Source organism: Heloderma suspectum, chromosome 5 (genome assembly GCF_057233095.1).
Source record: "Heloderma suspectum isolate Gila_16-S chromosome 5, 16-S_ref, whole genome shotgun sequence".
In the NCBI taxonomy this organism is placed as follows: domain Eukaryota; kingdom Metazoa; phylum Chordata; class Lepidosauria; order Squamata; family Helodermatidae; genus Heloderma; species Heloderma suspectum.
Genome location: NC_139462.1, coordinates 142,607,947 through 142,628,596, shown reverse-complemented (window position 1 = coordinate 142,628,596; position 20,650 = coordinate 142,607,947).

Sequence of the window (20,650 nt, the reverse complement as noted above, 5' to 3'; positions counted from 1 at the left end):
AATTCCCAAATAGGGATGGGCAAACTCCCCCACGCCCACCTTGTGCACCACTTGCTGGACCCCCACCACTTGCCCAACTCTGGTGGGTGCATGGGACAAGCTGCTGGACGGTCTGTGAGCGGCCAGAGTATGGCGCACAGAGTCCTGTTTTCCCACGAGCAACCATTTTACACAAAACTGCAGGTAAGACTTTTACAGAAATCACCATTTTGCGCAAAATGGCAGCCATAAATAGCGCAATTTACACAAAATTGCAGGCCTGAATGGCCTGCAACATTGCGTAAATCATGCTGTTTACGGCCACCATTTTGCACAAAATGGCAACGTTCATAAAAGGCTTACCCGTGATTTTGCGTAAAATGGCGGCTCATGGACAAGCGAGGAACTGCGAGCTTGCCCAACTCGGTGCACGCTGAGTTGAGCAAGCTTGGGGGTCAGCGAGCTGGCATCCAGTGGGCCAAGATGGTGACAATTCTCTGAATTCGAGCCCCAAAGTGGATTCCTCTGACATATATTAGGAGACTTTAGCTGAATTCCTCTTGAAACCGTTGGCTCCTTGCCCTTTCAAGATGAAATTGAAGCACCCCCTCAGGATCTTCCTTTGTTCCAGACACAATACATTTCCTTACAAAAGAGATAGCCTTGGTTCCCATTTCTTTGTTTATGAGAGCGCTGCTATTCCTGATGTTTTATTTTAAAAGTTGCCAAGTGAAAGCTCCTTTTGTTTTTGCTTGCTTTTCCCATCTAACCAGTTTGTTTTGTACACAATATTAAAAAAAGAGAGAGAGAGAGACTGAGAGACGAGAAGGGAAAGAAATTTCATAAACACCAAGCAGAAATCCCTTGTGATGAAGGGCTCAGCCTTATTAAGCACAAAGCTATGCGTGCTTGATTGTTTATAATACATCAGTTTTATTCGAGCTTTCACAATGACGCTGTTGAGCAAGTGTGTTTACAGAGGCACTTGACTTGAGAGATCTGCGTGGAAAGGACACACAGAGAAAAGAGGAGACACATTTTGCATTGACTCTGATTCCCAGTGTTTCACAGTGCATTTGAGGGAAGAAACAGAATAACTAAAAAAGGAGGAGCAAACTGTCTATTTTAATGCAGACTTCCCTTCTAGAGGGAAACGGCTGCTCCCTTACTCCCCCCCCCCTTCTATCAGGAAATACAGACACCCAACAGTATTCAGCGTATGAAGACAGCAAGGGAGTCAGATACATCATGGTATTTAATAAATATTTTAGTGTTTAAATGTATGGGCTGTTTCCCTGCCGCCACCCCCCTGCCCCCGGCAATCTACAAAAAAGACAAGTGGAAATGCAAGCAAAAAATCCTTGACCATTTAATTAAAAAAAACACACTAAACATACACAATAGTTAGTAATGAGAGAAAATGGCACCTTTTTCAACTTTTTCAAGCTGAAGATTCAGACCTGAAAAAATAAAATGAAATAAATTGTTGAGAAATGCATTAATCTCAGGGCTGGCTTGACTGTACAACTGACCAAGGCAGATGCCAAGGCAAATATTCTTAGGGGAGCTAAGGAAGCAGCACATGATCCAAGACATACGTCCTAGTATGGATCTACCACAGAAGTGGGGATAGGGATGGAGCGGACGCCCGATTCTGTCCAGGAACCTCCCCTGCTGCAACCCTGAGCCCCGCTTGCTGAGCCCCTGCCCCTGCTCACCCCCTGCCCACACTCGGTGAGCAGCCCGCATTCATCCTGGTGGACTCATCAGGCTCTGTGGTCACATTTTTTGAAAAATAAAATGGCAGTCGCAAAAATACGCATATATTTTTCAAAAAATGGTGACTGCAGAGCTTGACAAGGCCACTGGGGTGAGTGCGGGCCGCTCGCCGAGCATGGGAGGGGCTCGAGTGTGGTCTGGGACTGGTAAGCAGGGGCAGGGGCTGGGCGGGTGCATGGAGAACCCAGGTAGGGGTGGGTTCATATATCCCTAAATGGGGAACTTATTTCCATCCAAGGGATGAATTCAATTTTGGACAAGCTCTCAGGGGCTGCTTTCCAGTGGTGGGCGGGGCCAAAGGCAAAAGAGGTGGAGCCAAAAGTTCTAGCACATTTGAGCTTCAAGTTCTTACCGCCAGTAACATAGGAGAGGCAGTTCAACCTTTTAGAGTGGGGCAAAAACTGCACAACACCTGGAGAACCACCAAAGGGGGCATAGCCATCTTGGGAACCACAGAGGGCTGGATTAGGACTGCAAGAGGGTCAGATTTGGCCCCCAGGCTTGTGGTTCTGCACCCCTGATCTATCACGTAGTATCCAGGCATTGCTGGGACTTGTAATGAGATTCAAACTGTGAGTAGCTTTGCTCAGATTCTTAGATGGTGTTCGTAGGTGACAAAAGGGGTCTTCACATGAACACCTCCCAGATGTTCAATGAATGCACTGAGGGATTTGTGGGGCCAAGTGGTCTGTTCCTGTCCTCAGCTGGAACCATGTGCTGTCTCTCCCCCCGCCCCCAATATGAGAAGTTCTCCACACATAGAAGTATACATGGAGAGACAAAGAGGCACCTTCTCATGAACATCCAATGGAGTTCATCAGGGGAGGTGGCATATAGTTCCAGAAACAGGTGGGATCCCATGAAACTATCCACATACTCACTGAACATATGAAGGTAGGATGTGGACAATTCTGTCAGTTTTGCCTTCACCCTCATTCCTTCTGTCTTGACACTCACAGTAGGGTTGTGCATCACCTCATTACGAAACCCAAACCATGAGATGAAGCAGGCTTATTCAGAGCAAAATCCTCATGATACGAGGGGGGGTCAGACCAGTACCAAGGTGCCTGGGGGCAAAGCGCCCCGCCACAAAGCGCCCCCTCTGCCTTGTGCATTTGGTAGGGATGTATGAAACACTTACCTGGTTTCGTCCAGGGACATCTGTGGTGGGGGGAGGCGCTCCGTCCCTCCCCCCAAAATCCTCGACAGGAGGAGAGACGATCCGTTCCTCCCCCCCGGAATCCTGCCTGGCCAGCTCTGCTCCGCGGCCAGGCTGCGGAGCCGCCAGCCAGGCCAACCCACAGCAGGGTCTCCAGCCACTGCTGGGCTGGTGCAGACGCAAATGGCGTCCTGAGTAAGGGACACCATTTGCATCCCTATGGTAGCCCGTGATAGGCTACATAAATATTTACGCAGCCTATGATGGATAAAATGGGAATGCAAATGGCGTAGGAGCCCTGCTTTAGCCCTGATAGGCTACGTTAATATTTACGTAGCCTATCACGGGCTACCATAGGGACGCAAATGGCGTCCCCTACTCAGAACAGCATTTGAGTCCGCAGCAGCCTGGCAGCAGCCGGAGCCGCCATCGCCACTGTCACTGCTGGAGCCGAAGCTGCAGCTGCAGCCAGGAGGCTCCATTTCGCGGGGCTTTTGCGGGGTGGTGGGGCGGGTTGCTCCGTTTTGCCATGGATTCCGGGGGGCCAAATTCACTGGAAATCAGCCCCCCTGGGATCCGTGGTGGAATTCTCTAACATCCCTAGTATTTGGAGCTCTACTGAATGCCTCAGCAGTCCAGACAGGCTGTCTCCAAAATTTATCTTCTCAACACTCACATGGAGGGCATGTGAGGGGAAAGGTGAGCAGACGTGGGAAGTTGGAGGGAGGAGGGAAGGTGAGCACAGAAGGAGGAGGGAGTGTGTTTTGGTGAATAGGAACCCTCAGCCAGAACCAATGGTAGCAGTCTTCAAACAGAGAGAGTGGTGGAGGAAGGGGGTATTTATACTTCGGCAAAAGGCTGTGTTCGATCATTGCACTAGCTGTGTCTTTTGGAGAGAGGGCTGGTGGAGGGTAGATGATCCTTTGTGCGTGTGTGTGCTAGGGATGTCGGAGAATTTCTCCACGAATTTCCAGGAGGCTGAATGCCAACGCATTCGGCCCCCCGAAATTAGTGGGGAAATTCTCTGACATCCCCCGCCAGGATGGGACTTACCTCGTGTGAATGTCCCTCTCAGCGGCGGGTCCCGGCGGCTTTTCAGCGGCGTTTCGGCAGCAGCAGGGGCGGCGGCCGGTCTTCCGACCGGCTGCCACCACCGCCATTTCCAAGTTAAAAAAAAAAGTCATAGGCTACGTAACGATTTACATAGTCTATCACGGCTAGATTTTCAAAGTCAGCCATGATAGGCTACGTGAATCTTTACGTAGCCTATCATGGCTGACTTTGAAAAAAAAAAAGCATGTACGCAAATGGCGGCGCCCATGGGCGCCATTTGCGTTCCTTATTTGGGCACGGATAGTCTACGTAAAGAGTTACGTAGACTATGACGAAAATAAGGGCAACGCTATTTGCGTTGCCCTTATTTTCTCCGTAGTCTACGTAAATCTTTACGTAGACTACCCGTGCCCAAATAAGGAACGCAAATGGCACCCATGGGCGCCGCCATTTGTGTACACGCTTTCCCCCCCCAAAGTTAGCCGTGATAGGCTACGTAAAGATTTACGTAGCCTATCACGGCTGACTTTGAAAATCTAGCCATGATAGGCTACATAAATCATTACGTAGCCTATCACATTATTGTTTTTTTTAACAATTTACTTTTTTATTTCACGGCTGGGGAGATGGGGCACTCCCCCCAGGCCTGAATTTTGGCCGGGAGGGGCGGGGCGCCTCCCCCCCACCGAAAACAGCTGCGGGACCAGGTAAGGGACTTTTGTCCATCCTTAGTGTGCCCCGTGAGCGTGCGCGTGCATTCCTAGGAGTTGTTCCTTCAGTTTATTCAATTTTGATCGCCATTAGGCTTTCCTCCAAATTTTAATTTATAGGAAACTGCTTGGTTGTACTGGGAGCATTCCCTTCCCTCACTCCTTGATCATCCGTCCCCATTGGGGTGGTGTCTTTTGCAGCACCTCTTCCAGCCGCTTTCTCCTATATCTTTGTACCTCCAACTCGTTTGTTATTTGTATTTGATTAGATTCATCTCCCCTTTCCATATTTTTTCAAACTAACATAGCTTTTCCTTGCAAGTAGCTGCTACACTGAGTTGGGAGCAGATCCCAGCACTGCTGTGTGCTGCCACCGCAAGGCGTCTCTGAGCAGGGGGAAACTGCCAGGGCACGACAGCACCAGCAGCCTGCTCCTGCACTTAAGGAGGCAGCACCAATCAGTCTTGCTCGGGGAAGAGGCCCCCACGTCCCAGCAGGCCAGCAGCAGGGGCAAGCAGAAGGGTGGTAGTGGCTCCGGAACTCCTGCAAGCTCTCCATCTCTCACCCCCAAGAGGCTTAGGCCAGCCGCCATGGAGGAGATGGGTAGGGGAAGGATGGGTCCACCAGTTGGGGGTTTCCAGCATTCAAAAATCAATGGCCCTTGTGGGCTTGGCACCGACTGTGTTCATTCCAGATACATTCAAAATATTCATTTAGTGTGTGCTAGAAATAAACAAAAGCAGTTAAAAAAATTACCACTCCCAGCCTGCCTACCAGCTAGTGATTCTTCTGAATAAAGGTTGTTTTGCACTTCAAAGAAACCTGCAGCAGAGATTAGGGATAGTGACCTCTGCTTCAATTAGGGATGGCGGAGAATTTCTCCCCAAATCTTCAGGAGGCTGAGCGCCAATGCATTCGGCCCCCCGAAGTTGGTTGGGAAATTCTCCGCCGCCCCCCCCCCCGGGATGGGACATACCTTCAGCGAATGTTCCTCTCAGCGGCGGGTCCTGGCGGCATTTCGGCAGCGTTTCATCGCGGGCGGCGGTGGCGGCCAGTCTCCCGACCGGCTGCCGCCGCCGCCATTGCAAAAAAAAAAAAAAACTGAAGTAAAAAAAAAGACCACACCCGTGATAGGCTACATAACGGTTTACGTAGCCTATCATGGCTAGATTTCCAAAGATAGATAGAGTATTCTGAACTCTATCCCCCAAAGAGGTTCAGCACCTTGGATAGTGCCTTTAGAGTTCTGGCTGGTTCTGGCTAAACCCCAAGATGGATTTGCAGCCCCACCAAAATCAAAGCCACCAGTCTCCACTGGCTTCGACCGTCTCCCTTTCCCTGTGATCCTGATGGAGTTTGCCATTCCCTTGCTACTACTGGCAGAAAGGAGTCAGCAAACCAGCTCAGGATTGCCCAGGGAGTGGTGGGGGCAGAGGCTTTAGCCTCACTTCCCCCCCGGCTCTTCTGATTCAGAGTTTGCCATTTACTCGCTGCTAATAATAAACGGCATTTTGCTAGTTACAAAATAATGTTCTGACATTCACATGCTGTGCATTGCACCATATAAAACATGTTTTGTGTGGGGCTCATTTATTATAAGTGCCAGAAAAGGAAATGCTGATGGAACGCTTACTCCGTCAGTGTGGTACTTTTTTCCAGCCAGCCGAACCCTTGTGCTCATCTGAAGGACAGTACCTGGGCCACGCTGCAAATTGAGAAGAGAAACTCATACATGACATTTCTATAATGAACAAAACAGAGAGAACAGTTTTTAAATTGCAACTGACAAGGCCTAATCCTGCTTGGATAGCATCTTGTTTTCAACGGCCTAATCTGTGCGAAAAATACCGGCCTATAATTACATCCACATCAAGGAAAGAATTATTTTATAGGCACGCTACAAAACAAATTAAAAAAAGAGTACAATCGAGAATTTGCTTCTGACACATTGAAAATGTGCTTTTGCAAGTTTTTCTGGATGAGCTTTGCATGGTGGAAACTTCACTGTAATCGTTGTTTAATGGCATTATGCAAAACAAGTACACACAATGCAGACAGACAATAACCTCTTCTCAGTCTCCTCCTCACCTCAAGTGACATCTCTGGATAGCTCTTCTCCAGATGAAAACTGACTGTTTGTCTAGGTATCTTTTATTATCTAACTTCTTTCTCTCTCAAAGAGTGCTAACAACCATTGTACTTGTTCCCCAAAACATAGTTCTTCATAGGCTCTGTGATATTGTTTTGATGAGGCATAGTCACCATTTTATATTGCAGGGAAGACCTTAATGTTCTTTCCTTGTATGCTATTGTTTCTGAGGTAATTTTATTTTGAGCAAATAGAAGGAAGGAAGGAAGGAAGGAAGGAAGGAAGAAAGACAGACGAGACCTTACTCTTTTCAGACTTGATTTCCAGGGCCACTGTGTCCACTCATTGCATTTCTTATAGCCTGGCTGTGCAGTATTTGGATCATAATTAATATCATTATGTCTTATTCATTAAATAATAATGACAACAACACTTAAGATTTGTATAGTGCTTTCAAGTGTTCAAAGCACTTCACCTGCATTATCTCATTGTAAGCCTTATAACGACCATATCAGATAAGTCAGTATTATTATCACCCATATTGCAGATTTGGGGGCTGAGGCTGAGAGAGAGTGGCTTGCCTAAGGTCACCAAGTGAGTTCATAGCACAGGCAGAATGTGAACCAGCGACTTCCTGACTCATGGCTCAGTCACACAGCCATTACACTTCACTGTGTACCATACCAAGCATGGCATAACTGAAAAAGGGATAACACAACCAAAAGCAAAGGACGGCTATGAAGTGGGCCCCAGTCCAAATAATTTGACAAGCACCTATCAGAGATAAACAGCTTTGAGCATCTGTTTTCAGAAATGTCAAATCACCATGAACACTAAAAAACAAAACAAAATCCTCTCAAGAGTAGTGCACCTAATAAAATGTAACATAGGCCTTCTGGCTTGGTGGTTCCTTGTAACGTACTGCTCTCCCAGAGAGATGACAGAAAGAAACACCCAGGAGCCATATCTCTTGCCTATGCAAGTGCCGCATAGGGCCACATTGTGATATCAGTTGGAGTGCAGTTTTGAGTTTCTTGACAGAATATGAATATGGATACTTTGGAATGGTAGCTTCACAATGTGTTGAGAAGGTCACCATGCTCATAAACCACCAGCTCCTTCTGGATTATGCACCTATGTTTGCAGGCTCCTTGTTTCTCTTTGTCTGTGAGCCAAATCAAATGTTCCTTTAATGGCATGGTTAGCGACCCTGTCTCAGTTGTGGTTTCCTGGTCGACAGCTGGTTGGCCACTGTGTGAACGGAGGAGCTGACTTGACTGCTAATGGCCTTCACCTGATTTTGTGGTATGAGACTGTAAGGCTGGGAAGGTGAAGGTTCTTCTGGGAATCCATCATCTGAGCCAGGGGATGATGGCAGGGCTATGTCCTCTGGCTGGGAGGACCCTGAATAAGGCACTGACTGTCCTACCCCCGAGGCAGTAGCCTGGACCTCCTCCTCCTCAGAATCCTCGGCTGCACACTGGAAGGGCTGAGAGGCATGTTGGGTCAAACCTCCCCTCTCTATGCACGGTGCTCCCATCTGATTTCGTCATGATGGAACGTGACCCTGACAGCGTCTCTGAAATGTAATTTGGCCATAGGGCTGAAAGGGGTTCTGCACCCCTGAGCTAAAGACCACTGTAGGGTCTACTCTGTGATGCTGAGGGTGGCAGAGAGGTCTTACCTTTCAATCACATCCACACAGTTGGCTCTTGAAGCTGTTCCGAAGTGCGAGACACCTTTTACGTCAGGAGCCTTGGGCCGGTGGGGAGAAGGGTTGTCCAATGACCCCCTGTGGCTTGTTTGCAAGACACTTTGCGGATCAAGTCCCTTGATTCTATTATGACTTGGATTCCACATGGAACACAAAGCCAGCTCTTTGTGCTGCTGTTATGGATACTTTTCAGTTTGTTCAGCCTGAGGATATGGGTAGAATTCTTGGAAACGTGAGGTTATCTACCTGTACATTTTGCATCATCACTCATTAAAGCAGCCGGACGGGGCCTGGCTGAGTGGGCAGGGAAGGTAATAAATGCTTCCCTAAGAGATGGATATGTGCTAGTTAGTTTAAAGCAGGAGTGGCACTGTGGTGCCCATGGGCACCAAGGCTTCCCATGGACACCTTCCTGGGCACTCACCAAAATGCTCTAGTTTTTCCACTTTTAAAAAATTAACACATTTTCTTCGAGGCAGTTGGGACTGCTGTAAAATAGGCTTCTGCTGGAACTGAAAACTGGGTTTAAAGGACTTGTTCAGTGTGTTGGGGCCCAGACTCCACCTCTGTCTTTCGGGCAGGTTACTTGTCCTTTGTCACACCTCCCGTGGCAGCCGGTTTGTAGTAGAGCCCGGGACAGATCCTCACATCGCTCAATGTGCCCATGGCCCCCAAATGTGCCATGGCCCAAATTGCTAAATGTGCCCATGGCCAGTTGCCTATCCTGGTTTAAAGGCAGCAGTGTGTGTGTGTGTGTGTGTGTGTGTGCGCACATACACATAGGATTGCACAGTACTGCATAATTACTGACCAATATCTAACCTTCTATTCCTGGGCAAGGTGTAAAACTGCATGGACTGTCTGTGTTTGATGGCCAACCAGGTGTGCTACCAGGTGTGCTTTAACAAAGCCATAATGACACCCCCACCCCCATTTTGCCAAAAATGAAATTAAAAGCAAATGAAGGTGGCCCCCTTTAGGCAAAATATCTGAGGAGTTTCAAGGGAAGCCAAAAGCTTTCATTTAGAAAAGAGAAATGTCTTAGCAGGAGCTCTGTGTTTTATTGCATATTCTCATACGTGAAGAAGACATGATTTTAAGGAACTTGTGTTTTTCACAGCATTTGATATATTTTCCCCTCACTGATTGCCTGTTTTGATGTGGATATCTGTCTTTTTGCAGACTCTACTTTTGCATCTTTTCAAAGCCTTGAAGATTGCACTCCCTTGTGTACATACATTATGTTCTTTGTCCTTTACAGTACTGGCTGAGAATTCTTTCTTCTTCCCTTCCCTTCCTCTCATCCTTATTTATCTTGCTTATAATTATCCACTTCAATAGGCATTCTCTCTGTCTACTGGCTTCCCAATTTCCCCAGGCCCTTTCCCCTCTTTTGTTTAAAGGGGAGAATGCCAGTGTATTTGGAAGGACACTCTCCAGCGGGAAAAGGGCTAAGGCACCTTTTGCTTGTCTCTGAGTGAAGGTCAAGTTAATTCCTTCAACATTCTCTGCATGCCAGATTCCTCAGAAGTCTCCCAGGATGCTCTACTGTCATCACCCATAAAGTCTCCTCAGTTTGTACACAAGGAATTCACAGATTATTAAGACGGAGCATCCAACATTATATGGAAATCATATCAATTTAATAATAATTTATATTACGGCAAAGTAAAAATGAGCAACTACTTTTTGTGAATGTGTTTGCCCTAGTGAATAGCAAATCCTTTTTGTGGGAAGTTGCAGAGAAAGGTGACTGTGAACAAGGGTGTCCACTTTTGCCCATTCAGAGTGAAGGCAAGCATCATTGCCATCACCCTGTATTGGCTATATGGTGCCCTATTCATGGTGAGGGCAGGGATTATTATATTTTCATGGTCTGCCTGGAATAAATATATCGACTTAGATAATCACAACATAGAGCAGGAAGCAAACTCTTTTCTGAGTTGTATAGGAAGAAGCAATTTTGGTATAAGCAGCAATCCTTCATGAAGAAGAAACCTAGTGTGACAGATGTTTTATGTTATGTGGCCACAATACATAGTATCGAAGTAAAATATCTTCCTTTCCCATCTCTATGGGTGTAATTTTATAATGCGGCATAGAGGTCAAGTGGATCCACCCTTAGTTACTCATCATAAACTGAAGTTGCCACTTGCTCATAATGCTACAGCTTATTATGAGTGACAGAAATTGCCTAGGACACTTTGATAACTGTAGCAGAAAATCCACATGGCAAACAAAATAAGGATAATTTGCTGCCTTTTAATATTGCCAAAGAGACAAACTAGGCAAGGCAGTGGGAAATCTATAGCCAAACCTCCTGTTTTTTTTTTTTTTTAAAGATAAGACCAGCTCTATGGTGTGTGTACAAGAGAGAGAGAGTAAGTGGTTCAGGGGGGTGGTGCTGTTCTTTTATCCCCTCCCCCCACCAAGGTCCGATTTGCCTCATGGGGGAAATGCATTGGTATTATGATCAACTAAAATGCATCATTCAGCATGACAGTAATTCAAGTTTATGCCCCAACCACGGATGCTGAAGAAGCTGAGGTTGATCGGTTCTATGAAGACCTACAACACCTTCTAGAACTAACACCAAAAAAAGATGTCCTCTTCATCATAGGGGATTGGAATGCTAAAGTAGGAAGTCCAGGAATCACCGGGATAACAGGCAAGCATGGCCTTGGTATACAAAATGAAGCAGGACAAAGGCTAATAGAGTTTTGCCAAGAGAACACGCTGATCATAGCAAACACTCTTTTCCAACAGCACAAGAGGCGACTCTACACATGGACATCACCACATGGTCAATATCGAAATCATAATCGATTGATTATGTCCTTTGCAGCCAAAGATGAAGAAGCTCTATACAGTCAGTAAAAACAAGACCTGGAGCTGACTGTGGCTCAGATCATGAGCTGCTTCTTGCAAAATTTTGGCTTAAATTGAAGAACGTAGGGAAAACCACTAAACCATTCAGGTATGACCTAAATCATATCCCTGATGAATATACAGTGGAGGTGAGGAATAGATTTAAGGGATTAGACCTGATAGACAGAGTGCCTGAGGAACTATGGACGGAGGTCTGTAACATTGCTCAGGAGGCAGCAACTCAATCCATCCCAAAGAAAAAGAAATGCAAGAAAGCCAAGTGGCTGTCTGAGGAGGCTTTACAAGTAGCTGAGGAAAGAAGGGAAGCGAAGAGCAAGGGAGAAAGGGGAAGATATATCCAACTGAATGAAGAGTTCCAGAGGATAGCAAGGAGAGACAAGAAGGCCTTCTTAAATGAACAATGCAAAGAAATCGAGGAAAACAACAGAATGGGAAAGACTAGAGATCTTTTTAAGAAAATTGGAGATCTCAAGGGAACGTTTTGTGCAAAGACGGGCATGATAAAGGGCAAAGAAGGCGGGGACCTAACAGAAGCAGATGAGATTAAGAAGAGGTGGAAAGAAAACACAGAAGAACTGTGCGGTCACTGAACTTGAGCCGGACATCCTCGAGAGTGAAGTCAAGTGGGCCTTAGGAAGCATTACTAACAACAAAGCTAGCAGAGATGACAGTCTTCCAGCTGAGCTATTTAAAATCCTAAAAGATGATGCTGTTAAAGTGCTGCACTCAATATGTCAACAAATTTGGAACACTCAGCAGTGGCCACAAGACTGGAAAAGGTCAGTTTACATTCCAGTTCCAAAGAAGGGCAATGCCAAAGGGTGTTCAAACTACCGTACAATTGTGCTCACATGCCAGCAAAATTATGCTCAAAATCCTACAAGCTAGGCTTCAGCAGTATGTGAACCGAGAACTACCAGAAGTACAAGCGGGGTTCCGAAGAGGCAGAGGAACTAGAGATCAAATCGCCAACATTTGCTGGATCATGGAGAAAGCAAGAGAATTCCAGGAAAACGTCTATTTCTGCTTCATTGACTACGCTAAAGCCTTTGATTGTGTGGATCACAACAAACTGTGGCAAATTCTTAAAGAGATGGGAGTACCAGACCACCTTACTTGTCTCCTGAGAAACCTGTACGAGGGTCAAGAAGCAACAGCAAGAACCGGACATGGAACAACTAATTGGTTCAAAATTGGGAAAGGAGTATGACAAGTCTGCATATTGTCACCCTGCTTATCTAACTTATATGCAGAGTACATCATGAGAAACGCCGGGTTGGATGAATCACAGGTCGGAATTAAGATTGCCAGGAGAATTATCAACAACCTCAGATACGCAGACGATACCACCTTAATGGCAGAAAGCAAAGAGGATCTAAAGAACCTCTTGTTGAGGGTAAAGTGGAGAGTGCAAAAGTTGGTTTGAAACTCAGCATTAAAAAAACGAAGATCGTGGCATCTGGCCCCATCACTTCCTGGCATACAGATGGGGAAGAAATGGAAGCAGGACAGATTTTATTTTCTTGGGCTCCAAGATCACTGCAGATGGTGACTGTAGACATGAAATTAAAAGACATTTGTTCCTTGGGAGGAAAGCTATGGCAAACCTAGACAGCATAGTAAGAAGCAGAGACATCACCTTGCTGACAAACGTTCGTATAATCAAAGCTATGGTTTTCCCAGTAGCAACGTATGTCTGTGAGAGCTGGACTATAAGGAAGGCTGAGCACCGAAGAATTGATGCTTTCTAACTGTGGTGCTGGAGAAGACTCTTACGAGTGCCCTGGACTGAAAGGAGGTCAAATCAGTCAATCCTAAAGGAAATCTACCCTGAGTGCTCATTGGAAGGACAGATACTGAAGCTGAAGCTCAAATATTTTGGCCACCTAATGCGAAGAGAAAACTCCCTGGAAAAGACCCTGATGCTGGGAATGATTGAAGGCAAAAAGAGAAGGGGACGGCAGAGGATGAGATGGCTAGATAGCATCACCGATGCAATGAATATGGACTTGAGCACGCTCTGGGAGACAGCGCAGGACAGGAAGGCCTGGTGTGCTATGGTCCATGGGGTCACAAAGAGTTGGACATGACTTAATGACTGAACAACAACAAAATGCATCAACGAAAATGATCAAGGGGCTGGACTATCTCCCCTACAACAGCTGGGATTGTTTAGCTTTGAAAAAAGGAGAGTAAGGGGGGACATGATAGAGGTGTGCAAAATGATCCATGGTGTGGAGAATGTGGATAGGGAGACATTTTTCTTCCTCTCTCAAAATACTGGAACCTGAGGTCATCCCATGAAGCTGATTGGTGGGAGATTCAGGACAGATAAAAGGAAGAACTTCTTCACATAGTGGGACTATGGAATTCACTACCACAAGATGTAGTGATGGTCATCAAATTGGATGGCTTTAAAAGGGGGTTAGACAAATCTCTGGAGAAGAAGGCTATCAATGGCTACTAGGTTTGACAGCTATGTGCTACTTCCAGTACCGGAGGCAGTGATTCTATGTACACCAGTTGCTGGGGAACTTGGGTGGGAGGGTGCTGTTGCACTCATGTCCTGCTTGTGGGTTCCCAGTCTATAGCTGGTTGACTGCTGTGTGAACAGAATGCTGGACTAGATGGACCCTTGGTCTGATCCAGCAGGGCTCTTCTTATGTTCTTATTTCCCTGTGATGCAAGTAGATTCAATCAGGCAATGAAATCAGAAAAATGGCCCTTCCCCTCCACCCCAACCCACAGCACCATGGCCCCAATATGGCTCTTCCCTTCTTCCTGCATGGATATTTTCAACTTCTTTTTAAGGGAAGTCTATTCACAGATCTCCCACTGTCTTGTCAAGTTTAGCCAGTAGTCTGCTATGTGAACTAATCTACCTCACCTTGCCTATTGGAAGGATCAAGCCCCTACGTGGCTTTCCAATTTGTGTCATGAAATATTCAGGCTCTGTAGCAGCGTTTGGGTGTGGAGCATTTACAGTGCAATTTTATACATGTCTGAAGCCCCACTGAGTTCAATGGGACTTACTCACAGGTAACTGTGTATAGATTCTAGCCTTCATCTCACAGTGGATCTAGTTGCAACTTCAGTAAAGTAAACTGTGGGTGGGTGGGGGATATGCCATGTTGGTGCTGCCATCAAAGGTAAGGCCCCTGGGGACCTTTTCAAGACTCTTCCGCTGAAAAGTCAGCCCCTTCCAAATTCACCACCTTCAGCCTTATACATATTCAGTGACCCTTACTGCCTGCATAGGCCATGCTTTGCCACTTTGTGTTTATGTGTCTGCATTTACAAGTCCCCCTGCCCTAAGAGATTCAACTTTGAAATACTCCGGAGAGGTGATAGTTCGTGCTCAAGTGTATATTCCAACATCATTTTGTTTTCTTTTAGCGGGGTGTTTAGGATGACTCATCCACTTTGTGGACGGAGAAGTCAAGTCAAGTCAAGTATGTTCATTGTAGGCACATGGCATTATAGCATATATCCTCACAGTAATTTTTGGGTGGAAGGGTGGGTGGGGGAAAGATTATGTGTGTTAAGCTAAGGTGATGCTTAGACACTGCTGAGAGAATGCATATTTTGATTTGTCTCTTGTGTAAAACTTGCCTGATTGAAAATGCAGGTAACATTAAAAATGGTAATGATTAAAGGAATCATGAAATATTTAAGAGGGTGACCCAGATTCTGAGAAGCAGCCAGGGCAATTTATTTAAACATTCTTATAAGGGGGTGTTTTTGAGGGGAGGGGGAACAAAACAAAATGCTGTGGTCATTTTTAAACTACAGACCTATGAGACAGACTCAGAGAATGAGGGCGCAATCCTATGGCCGCTAGATAGTGGCTAGACAGTCATAGGATTGTTCAGTTTCCAGGAACCAAGCTTGGAGCATGTGCTCCGAGGTCAGTTCCCAGAAAACTGCCTCCCCACCCCCGCCCCCACTATCTTGTACGCATCGCAGATCATCCCTGGGCTCCACACTAGGAAGAGCAGTGCAGAGCAGGGCAAAAGGGGGTGTTCCCAGGGGAGGGGAGTGCAGAAGTGCTGGTATGATGCTTCCAATGTGTCATCTGGCCTCCCCCCTGCCCCCCGCCCTGAAGTCCCCTAGCTAAACCACTGAAATTGGCCATCTAGTGGGAAATGCAGGGTGGCTGGAATGCTAAGGAGAAGATCCATGCTCCACCCACCTTGCATTGGATAGGTGGTCACCTCTGAATTTGGAGGCAGCTGTCTATCCACATAGGATTGCTCCCTTAGTTTGTGCATTGCTGCAAAATTGCCCAGATGATGGTGGTGGTGGTGAGAAGGAGGAACAGAAGATGCCCCTGCCTATCTGCTCTCTTCCTGTCAAGCAGGAAGTGGTGGCAATGATGAGAAAGAAGTTGAGGAGCAATCGCAGCTGGTGACGATGGAGGTGAGGAGTAGATTCACTGAGGGAGGGGGCCCATTGAGGGTGTCTTGCCCAAGGGCCCCCCAGAACCTGGACCCAGCCCGGCACTGGTCCCTTTGCCTTCTCCATGGCAAATAACCTCTCTCCAAGGGCACTTTGCAATGGAAAAGGAGCCATTGGGCTAGGTTACCTGGAGCTGCAGTGGAATGCATCATTTGGTTCTCAGGAAAATGCACATCTCCCTGATGGGAAATATGTAGGGAGTAGGGATGGGTGAGAATTTTGCTTCTGTTCAGATTTAATACCAATGTACCAAAATGTTGTGAAGTTCTCCATATTTCAAACAAAAAGAAGTTGAGATTTAAACAAACAAACAAAACCCCAACATGGGAGAAACTGAAACTAGCAGATTCATCCATCCAGGCCCAGGGCTTTGAGTTCTTAAAATCTGGGTTTGAATCCCAGTGTATTCAACCATGCTAGCGCTAAATTGGGTTTGCCTCCTCTTTTTTTCTGACAGGTTCCTCATCTTTACCATCTCCAGGGCAGGCAGATACAACACAGTTTTCTCCATGCTTGGAATAGCAGTACCTGCTGAATTTGGCTGGTGCAGGCGAATGAGAATTGTATTTCAGTTTATTTTTTCCCCTAAGAATTCATACCAAAATTTGCAAATGTCTTCATATTAGGGAGAGAAAGAACTTGAGCTTTAAAAACTTCAAGTGCAGAAGGAAGTCAAACTGACAAATTCACCCACCCCTAATAAGTAGAGGAAGTGCATCATTCTTTAGAGATGTACGAAAGTCACTTACCTTTCTGGGGATTATGTTGATGGTGGGGTAGGGAGGCGATCCGTTCCTCCCCCCCGGAATCCTCCATGGCCAGCTGTGCTCCGCGGCACCTCCGCAGAGCAGCCGGCCAGGCCCAGGCCAGAGCCGTTCGCAGCTGGATTTCCGGCCGCGGAGGGCTCTGGGTAAAAAACAAAACAAAACCGTGTATGCAAATGGCGGCGGCTATGGCCGCCGCCATTTGCATTCCTTATTTTTGGCCGTCTTAGTCTACGTAAATATTTACATAGACTATGATGGTGAAAACAAAGGGGAATGCAAATAGCATAGCGGGCGCTATTTGCGTCCCTTTTTGATTTGCTGTTTTAGCCTTCGTAAATATTTACATAGGCTAAAACGGTGAATCAAAACAGGATGCAAATAGCGCCCTCTATGCTATTTGCATTCCCCTTTATTTTTGCCATCATAGTCTATGTAAATATTTACATAGACTAAGACGGCCAAAAATAAGGAACGCAAATGGCGACGGCCGTAGCTGCCGCCATTTGCGTACGCGGTTTTTTGTTTTTTGTTTTACCCAGCCATGATAGGCTAAGTAAATCATTACGTAGCCTATCACATCTTGTAAAAAAAACAAAAACAAAATCTGACAAGACTGCAAATGGCGGCGGCCGCAGCTGGTTGGAAGACCAGCTGCCGCTGCCGCCGCCGAAACCACCGCCCGAGCCGCCACCTCCCGGAACATCCACCCCAGGTAAGTCTAGTCCCGGGGGGGATCCGTGGGGGGGGCAGGGGGGGCAGGCCATTCCGCCACAGAGTTCAGGGGGCCAAATGCACTGGCATTCGGCCTCACCGAGATCCATGGCGGAATTCTCTGACATCCCTATCATTCATACTCCAAATATCTGGCATGTGCACTGTTAAAGAAGAAATATGGCAGCTCAGATATTCTGAAAGAAACTGTCTGATGGCATACTGTCCGTGACATGATCCAACAGGGTCATAAGCTCTTGGGCATAATAGTCATTAACCAATTATTACTGACTGTTCAATAAGTGGTCACAGTTCAATAGCCAGTCATTTGGCCCTGAGCATGCCTTGTGCAAAGAGTGGAGCAATTTCTAGGTTCTGTCAAGTGGCTCTCTGTTCCTCCCCCCCGGAATCCTCCATGGCCAGCTGTGCTCCGCGGCAGCTCCACGGAGCAGCTGGCCAGGCCCAGCCAGGCCAGAGCTATCCGCAGCCGGATTTCTGGCCATGGAGGGCTCTGGGAAAACAACAACAAACAAACCGCATACGCAAATGGTGGCAGCTATGGCCGCCACCATTTGCATTCCTTATTTTTGCCATCTTAATCAATGTAAATATTTACGTAGACTAAGATGGCGAAAATAAGGGGAACGCAAATAGCGTAGCCGCCGCCATTTGCAATTTTTTTTTTTTTTTACCCAGTCGTTTTAGGCTAAGTAAGTTTTTACATAGTCTATCACGTCTGCGTAAAAAAAACAACAACCACTGCAAATGGCGGTGGCGGCAGCCGGTCGGAAGAACAGCTGCTGCAGCCGCCACCGCCAAAGCTGTCGCCGGAGCCGCCGCGGCCCGGAAGATCTACCCCAGGTAAGTCTCGTCCCAGGGGGGATCCGCGGGGTGGCAGGGGGTGGCAGGCCGTTCGCCACAGATTTTGGGGGGCCGAATGCACTGGCATTTGGCCTCACCAAGATCCATGGCGGAATTCTCTGTCATCCCTATCCCCAGCCTCCTTCCCTCCCTGATGCCTCAGTGAAATGGGCAAAAAAACCCAGTCTAGCTAAATTGCAGAATGGGAGGTGCAGTGGAGGTAGAGATGGGCGGATCACTTACCCCATTCTGGGTGGGGGGGTCCGCAGGGGGGGGAGGCGATCCGTCCCGCCTCCAGAATCTGTCCAGGCTGGCTCTGCTCCACTGTGATCCTCTGGAGCCAGCCGCCAGCTCCACAGCACTGGCGATACGGCCGGCTGCCATTGCCGTACCGTATTGCTGTGCTAAATCCGGATGCAAATGGCATCCACTGTTTGCGTCCCTGTTTTCACGCGATAGGCTACGCAAATTATATTTACGTAGATATCTGCATAGCCTATCACATGAAAAAACAGGGACTCAAATGGCATAGTGAATGCCATTTGCATCTGGACTTAGCACAGCAATACGGCACGGCAATGGCGGCCAGCTGTTTCACCAGCGCTGTGGAGCCGACAGCTGGCCTCGCAGGATCACCACGTGGAGGATTCCGGAGGGGCACGGGGGTGAGTGCTCTGTTCTGCCATGGACCCGAATGGGGCCGGATTCTTGGAATCTGGCCTCATTGGGGTCTGTGGTGGAATTCTTTGACATCCCTAAGTGGAGGTGAGGATTGCCTCCACCACACTTCCCGCTCTACACTGGATAGTCATACGCCTCTGATTGCAGAGGCTTAAAGCTATTGAGGGGAGATCCAGAAGGACTGCGCCCTTAGTTAAATTACTCAGGACTCCCATTGATTTCAGTGAATCTCCTCTAAGTATGTCTGGATCCAATCCTTAGTGAAGATGGGCCTTAACTGTGCCGGCAACCTAAGCCTTTTTATTGGGCTAAGCCTGATGACACCAAGGATATTGTACGTTTGTTCTAATACCGGGATATTTTGAATGGAAAATATTTTGATTATACATTCATAATTGTTACCTGAGCCTTCCAGAATAGGGTGGGCTGAAACCTACAAACATCCATATAAATAAATGCCAAACTTAGTTAACTCTCACTGAAGCCAATGGGATTTATGCCACTGCCTGTTCACCTGCTCTGCCCCCTGTATTATGAAGTACTGTGAATAATAATAATAATAATAATAATAATAATAATAATAATAATAGCTTATATTTGCTATTGGTTCACAATGCTTTATTATTACTGATCATTTCTTTATTTATGGCCATCAGCTCTTTTAATACAGAAATCCAGATCTATGTCTTAATCATCATTTCTAAAGTATAGCTATTTAAAAAAGACAGAGATCTACAAGAAAAACAAATGGATGATCATACTAGTTGATGGCTGTTGACCCTGTGGGTGGGAAAAAGTGAAAAAGCAGTGCATAAGGCCAATCTTTGGGTTTCCCATTGCTAAAAAGTAGCAGGAAAAAGTTTTGAAGGAACAATCGGTCTATAATGGAGCAATTTGTTCCTTGAAGTAAGGTTTGTTTCTGTCACTTTACGGCTTACCTTCCCACTTGTGCTCTCTTCAGTAGGGTCATCCTCTGTCTAGGGATGCTGAGAAATTTGAGATGCACTAAAATGTGCTCAGATTTCTAAGAATCCAACCTGTAGAATCTGCTGCAGAGCGACTCCCTCAGGCCGTGCAGAGTCCATGGACTTTGGATGATTTTTTTTCTTTCCCAAAATTTATGCATATACATTCATAGGAAAATACGTACTTTTCTGCTGAGGAAGCGTTGAATGGAATGGCGGGACAATGAGCTAAATGTTACATATGAAGCTAATTTATGTAAATACTTACGTAAATACCTATGTCATTATTTGGGTATTTTTCCTCATGATGGAAAAAAATTTTTGCATCCATCTGTGGGCAGATGATGGCACAAAAGGTGCCTGACAATCTGTGAAACACAGATGGAGCAGATTTTACACAGTCCATGCATCCCTACCGGTGTCCTCTTTTACAGACGATAGTCCTCCATTTGAGGGGCTGTCAGAGGAATGTCCTCTGAAGACATCCTCCATTTGAAAGGCTGTCAAATCCTTGTTTAAAACTTAAACTTAAACATCCTGTCCTTGAACAGAATTGCTTGGGAAGTCTTTTTTTAAAAAAAAAATTGTGGGGACAGCTTTTATTCCAGTTTGTATTTTTCTAGATGTCTACAGACTACACTTTTATTTAAGTCTTGAACGAAGTTGCTGTGACTCCAGTACATAGAACCTAATAGTTATGTGTGTGTGTGTGTGTGTGTGTGTGCATATGTGTGTGTGTATATATGTGTGTGTGTGTGTATATATGATTAGCCCATTTCCTCCCAGCAGTTCAGTGCTGGTGACAACATTTCTAAATAAGCTACCCAGTAGAGAG